Below are 6,706 nucleotides of genomic sequence, written 5' to 3'. Positions count from 1 at the left end.
TATGGTAAACACAGACAGACCCAAGCATGGGGGGAGGGACAGAGGACCCAGCCACAGCTCCCCCAGTAGACAAAAGGCCCCTGTGCCTCCCCCAAGGAGCTGGGTGAAACTCAAGTTCAGGTTCTAATGAATAATCCATCTGCAAGGCCAGCCCCGCCCTCCATGCTCAGCCGGAGATGATTTCCGTTACCACGGCCTGCGATTAAAGGCGGTGATTAAAAGCCACCCGCTGCACATGCTAATTTGCTTAAGATTCTGATCTCTTAAATCTCCTTTCTGGGCATTTAAGCAAAATTCTGTCTTTGAGAGCATTTGGCCTGGCGGGTGGCATTGGGGAGGCTCCAGGGTGGAAGAAGAGCCAGTCCAGGAGTTTAATTTTCTCCGCGTTTGAAGAGGACAACTGGAGAAACAACACTGCTGGGGGCTGGAGACAGCATGGGTCCTGGAGGAGCCCCTCTGCTCAGATGCACCCGTGCTCCTCCCCAGGATCCCCAGGTCTGATCCCGGGTCCTTCCTGCCACCAGGTTGTGACTCCATCTGCAGCCCCAGCTCAGTCTCTGACCTCATCCTGTGTCCCCTCCAACCCTGTTTGTCTGGCTGCTGCTGTCCCTGTGGGGTTCACAAGCACGGCCTGGAGAGAGACAGAGTATACCCTGCCCCAAGACAGGGAGAATCTGATCTTGAGCCCAGAGCCCTGGGTTCTCAGCTAGGGGCACAGGTGGACAGAGCTTGTCACCCACCCTGTGCCTCAGTTTCCTGGATGTCAATGGAACACTGTACATGTGTACCCCAGGCCCTGCCTCAAGCTGTAGCCACTCCACCTGCGGCCATAGCCAAGCCCAGCCTTGTCCTTGCTGAGCCCCTTGCCACCTTCTGCACAGAGCAGTCGCCGAGAGTCCATTTCCCATCCTGTTCCTTGGCCCCTGATGCCATGAGCCTGAGGCCACCTGCACAGTGTGGTTCTACATCTCACACTGCCTGCCCACTCCAGACCCCATAGTGTCTCCATGGGGGCTCTCCAAGCTGGAGGGGCTTCATTGTCTTTCAGCCTAGCCAGGAGTCCCAAGAGGAGCAGGGAGCTGCCTGGAGTTCCACAAAGGGGGTCAGAAGTGTCAGGGCAGAACTCAGCCCCTCCCTGGGGCTCACCTTCCACTTACATCCTCTCAACTCACGGGGAGGGTGTGATGCACCCTCTACCTCTAATCTCCAAGAAAACCACTTAGGTGGCCCACAGCCCAAAGAAGACTTTGGAGACCTCGGCTGTGCCCAAGCCACAGCTACTCCTGTCTTTTGGAGCCCCCCAAGGGCCTGTGTGTGCCCAGGTGCCAGTCACATGAGCAATTCTGCACCGATAGTTGACACTGCCTCTGAACAGGGGGAAGCAGCCCAGAGATAGCTCATGAAGGAGCCCTGGGGACTCAGCATCACAGAGAGAGCAGAGCCGTGGCGGGAGCGGGGGCAGGATGTGTGCAGAGTGGGGAGTAAGGAAGGCCCTCCACACCCACACCCACCCAGGACAGCTGCAGCTCAGCTGTCCCTACACCCAGATCCCTCTGCCGGCCTGTGGGTAGTGCTGTGTGCAGGTAGGGCAGCAAACTGGGGGGCTCACTGCCCTGCCACACTCCCACAAGTGGCACCCAAGCAGACAAATCCAGCACTGTGTCCTCAGGGACTGACAGCCAGCAGGGTGTGGCCTGAGCCTGCTCCAGAAAACACCACCATAGATGGAGGTGTTGGGGGGGCCAAGGTTCTGGCTGAGAGGTTGGGAGACCTCGGCCCAAGTTCCAGTTCTACCTGCTTCTGAGTGGCCCATGGGGATTTGCTGCCCCTCTGACTTTAGCATCCCCAAGTTAAACCAGAAAGAATAGCAGTTCTCTACTGGCTTGGCCACCTGGAGCCTTGAGCTAGCCATAGAGGATGGCTCCAGGGAGGGCAGTGAACACTCTCAGTGGAGGTGTGGCAGACGCCAGACTTTCTTACACCTAATGTCCAAGTATGATGTCCCTTTGGGTGACCACTGCTGTGGGGAGGGGGCCCAAAGCACTGACTCATGGACCCTGAACAGGTCTTGCAGGCCATGGGAAAACGCCTCCCCAGCAGAGGGACAGGGCCTTTATGGGCCTTGGATTTCGGCTTCCGACTTCTGTCCTACATAAATCTCCAAGGAAACGCTTCCTGATAACCTGCTACAACAAACAGATTCTCAGCTGCAGGCCAGTCAGCAAATTTGGCAGTCAGAGGTTCTAGGGTCTCCTACCAACACTGGCATAACTGGGGCCACAGCCAGGGACCTCTCTGCATCCAGATTCTACTCCTCTGAGGTCACCCCAGAATGCCTGTTGGAAGGGCCCCCAGAGGCCACCAGCTCCAATTTCTTTTTTCAGATAGGGAAACTGAGGTAGAGGAGTCTTGCCCAGGGCCTCACAGCCAGGTGGACCGCACAGCTCCCCCGAAGGGTGGGCTAGTCATGCTGGTCCTGCAGCCCCTCAGGAGTGAGCAACACGCCTGGCTTGGTCAGTGCACAGAACGTCATAATTACCTTTTAAGAGTGCCGCATGCATTTAAAGACAGAAACGTGAGCCCCTCTGGTGACGAGATGGTGCTGACAGCCCTGCCGCTGGGAGAGACATAGCCCAGCAGCCCGTGCCAGAGACGCATTATTAATTATTCAGCATTGAAGCCAATTTAGTGTTGCTTTCTCGCCTGGTTTAAGAGTTCAGTCAATGTGGCTGCTTCTGCCAGGAAACGAAGCCCTCACAGGGCCGGACCACCCCCACAGCCTGGAAAGCAGCTGGGGGAGGGCAGTGGCAGCCAGTGTGAGGCAGAAGACACCTGTCTTTGGGGACACCTTCCCTGCTGGGCCCCATAGTGTCTCCAGTACAAAGATCTCCTATTCCCTTGGCCCCCCCACCCAGATCCCCACATGATCACCCCAGTGATGAGTGGAGCTCAGGGCTCAGTTCTAGGGCTGAGGGTCACAGAGAAGCACATGCCCATCTGAGGGAGAGGCAGATGATGAGGACCTAGCTTCACTGTGGCTGTCCCAGAGTGACCACAGCGGCCCCAGGGTGACCTCGGGCCATAGGGATGAGCAAGAGGGCCAGGTGGAGTGTGAGCAGCAGTGAGGTGCCACAGAATGGTGTGGCCAGTGCAGGTCTCAGGAAAGGGTGTGGGGAGACAGCCCTGAGAAAGCAGGACCAAGTGAACATCAAAGGGGTGGGAGCAGGGGGTGCTAGACAGTGAGGAGACCTAAATGCAGAGGCCCCGGGGTAGGGAGGGGCTGTCCTCCAAGCCTGGAACCCCCACCTGCCTTACAGCCCATGCCAGCCCCAAACAAGGGCACCTCCCAGCTCCTGAGGTGTCGCAGACAGATTCAAAAGGAGGCAGAGGAACGGAACAAACAAGACAGATGAGAACCACAGGATTTGAGGTCCATGGAAGCAGGAGGCAGCCAGGAAAGGGGGGTCTAGGGTATTGCCATCCCCACTGCTTCCCCCCAAAGCAAGAGAGCCATCCAGGAGAGGGGCCCAGGGAGGCTGTGGTCTCAGTGCCTAGGCCGGGGTCCCACAAAGACCACATTTACCTTCCCAGGGGCTCCCACAGCCACAGCCGCCCACTTGCCTCCCTCCTCGCTGACCCCCGATAGCCCTGCTTCTGGGCTCAGGGCCCCACCAGAGAGCCTGGCCAAAATTGTTGGGTCAGGGTCTTGCCCCCAGCTGCACAGCCCTGCTGGAGCCCGAGGAAGCAGGCACTGCCCTCACTGCCTGGCCCTGCCTCCATGCACCAACCTGACCTAGATTCTGTGCCTGCGTGCAGCAGCCATGCAGAGCCTCGCCTGGCCTGGCACAGAGGCGGGCAGTGTTCCAGGGCAGACAGAGCGCACAGCCCTGGGACTAGCTCCACCCAGAACACATGCCGGCAAGGTCTACCCAGAGCTGCCCATCACTTGGTCCTCCCCGTGCAGGGCTGCAGATCCCTCCAGGAAGGGGTACTGGGCAGAATCCTGAACATCCCTGCCCACTGGGCCGGGCATCTAGCTGCCAGCCCCCTCTCACAGCCCTGCCCAAGGGGTCTAAGGCTCAGAAAGGCTGTGAGACCTGTAAGGCCACATAGCCGGTCTGGATGCAGCCCCAGCTCAAAGCACCTCCATCAGAGCCCCCATGGCCCCTGCGGCCAGGCCTTGCACCTGTGTGCCACAATAGGCTATTTGGATTTGTGCACTGATTAGAAGCATAAAATCCTTAACAGCAGAAGCACATGCACCTGCCTGCAGGTGTGCAGACAAGCCTGCCTCTTGTTCCCAAGCCTGGCCATGCCCTACACCCCTCCTTGCCCTCCTCCCTGCCTTCCAGGCCTCTCCAGCTGTCAGCCAACATTTATTAAGTACCTGCCATGTCAGTGTGGTGGGGGCCTGGGGAAAAAGCCATGAGGCGGCCATGCTCAGGCACCCCTAGTCTAGGCACAGGCAGTGCAGTGGCCAGTGGTCCCAGCAGCCCTGGTTGGGGAGGTACAGGGTGGCACGGCTTTTGGAAAGCTGAGGACAGAATAGGCCACTGCCCTGGACATGGGAAGAACCAACCCAGTGAGATCCAGGGCCCCTCTAGCAAAGCTGACGAGGGCAATGGGCCTGGGCAGGGCCAGAATGTGCCCGTAGGGCATGGCCCCAGTCCTGCTCAGGTGTGCAGGAGTCACACAGGCCATAGGAGAGAAGAAGGGGTCTCACAGATGCTCCCTGCATCAGGGATGGACACCCCACCGTAGGGTGCTCACCTGAAACTACCTTCCAAACACCAACCCCACGTGTAAATTACTCCCAAGTGTGTTTCAGTGCTCACGCAGGCTCACTTGAATATGGGCTGTGCAGTCTGGCCCCAGTGGTGCTCCTGATGGGTGGCAAGGCCCCCGTCACATGGCCTTCCCAAGGCCCTGCTCCACCCTAACCCCTGACCCCACACTGAGGGGGCCTGACAGCCACAAGGCACCAGTTCACAGCACCCAGGGCAATGACCCCACTGTAAAGCCGGAACTGCCCTGCCACTGAGAAGCACACACCCAGCCCCACCCAGCTGTCGGAGGAGGTGCCTGTCTAACACGGCACACACTGATCCCCAGATTCGGTCACCTGTGGGCAACATTTATGCAAGTGCGGAGATAAAAGCCAGGCAGGCCGTGGACTGTTCAAGACTGATGAGGGCATTAAGCGTGGCCTCAAGATCACCCCTGTGTAGATGGGTCTTTGGGGTGTGTCTGAGCGGAAGCGCCCCTGAGGGCAAGGCTGGTGCCTCCACATGGCCATGTGGCTACTCCCAGGGTCAGAGGTAGGGCCGAGCTTCTCCCAGGCCTAGGAGCAAGGCCCCCCTGGCCTTTAAGGTCCATCACCTGTGGCTCCTGGGAAAGCAGGATGGCCGTTCAGCCAGCCTGGCCCCCAGCCCCTGACCACTTGGCACATCTAGGTCAGGCCAACACCCCAGAGATCTTGTCCAGCCCCATCTGAGTCAAAGGTCCCACCCAGCAGCCCCTACTTCCCCCCTTCCCCCCCACCCCTGTGCCTTCACCACCTGCTAAAACCCTGCTGAGAGTTTCCACTGTCTGCTCCATGGCAGCTGGACGCCTGGGCAAGGCCCCGGGTGTGACAGCAGGACACACCTGGTTGCTCCTCCATCTCACCCATGACCAATAAGGAGCCCCTCATGACCCAGGCAGCCTGGTACCTTCCAGAGGCTCCTCACCCACCAATCACAGTCTGCTGTCAGGCCCTGAGGACCAGCCTAGGGGTGGTCCCCACCCTCCCCTAAAGCCTGGGGCAGGTCAAGCCCTGGAGAAACATGTGGGAAAATTTGGCCCTCTGACCCATGTCTTTGAACACCTGCCCAGCCCAGCACCCAGACCCCTCTCTGTGCCCTCTGCTCCCCCAGTGCCAGCTGCCCATGGACAACATAGGCCCTACAGCCACCTAATGCTATACAAGCAAATGTATTTTTTCTCTTTAGGGCAAAAAAAGAAAAGAGAGGAGAGGGAGAGGGAGAGGGAGAGGGGACCAGTGGCTGGTGGCTGCCTCCAACAGTGCTCTCAATGCCCAGAAATCACTGTGGGGAGGCTAAGAGATGCCTGGGACCTGGAGGCTCAGGACCTCCAGGGAGAAGCTACCAGAGGCAGGGAGAAACTGAGGCACAGGGGACTCACCCCTTGTTATCATAGTCCAGGAGGCTGCTAAGGAGCCAGATAGGCCCACAGAGGAGGGAGTAGGAGTGAGCCCCAGTGAGCCCAGACAGGGCAGCCCAGACCAACCACCAGGATGAGCCTTTATTCCTATACCTGCTGGTGGAGGCAGTCACCAGCCACTGGTCAGTACACATCTCAGCCCACCCTGACAGCCTGGGTGCCCCAAAGCCCAAGTCTTCCTGGGCAAGGGCTGACCAGTGTGAGATAACTATCAAGGTGGGACCCCAAACCATTGTGGCCACACCTGAGTGGCTGAGGACTGGAGAGACCAGACTGTAGGGAAGGAAGTGAATGGCTCTGTGCCTGTAGCTCAAACAGCTAGGGTGCCAGGCACATACATCAGAGGTGGCAGGTTTGAACCCAGCCCAGGCCAGCCAAACAACGACAACTACAACCAAAAAATAGCTGGGTGATGTGGCGGGCGCCTGTAGTCCCAGCTACTTGGGAAGCTGAGGCAAGAGAATCGCTTAAGCCCAAGAGTTTG

The sequence above is a fragment of the Otolemur garnettii genome, unplaced genomic scaffold (genome assembly GCF_000181295.1).
Source record: "Otolemur garnettii isolate 467f Iridium unplaced genomic scaffold, OtoGar3 scaffold00067, whole genome shotgun sequence".
In the NCBI taxonomy this organism is placed as follows: Eukaryota; Metazoa; Chordata; class Mammalia; order Primates; family Galagidae; genus Otolemur; species Otolemur garnettii.
The sequence above is the reverse complement of the archived record's forward strand: the minus strand, read 5'-3'. Positions refer to the sequence as shown.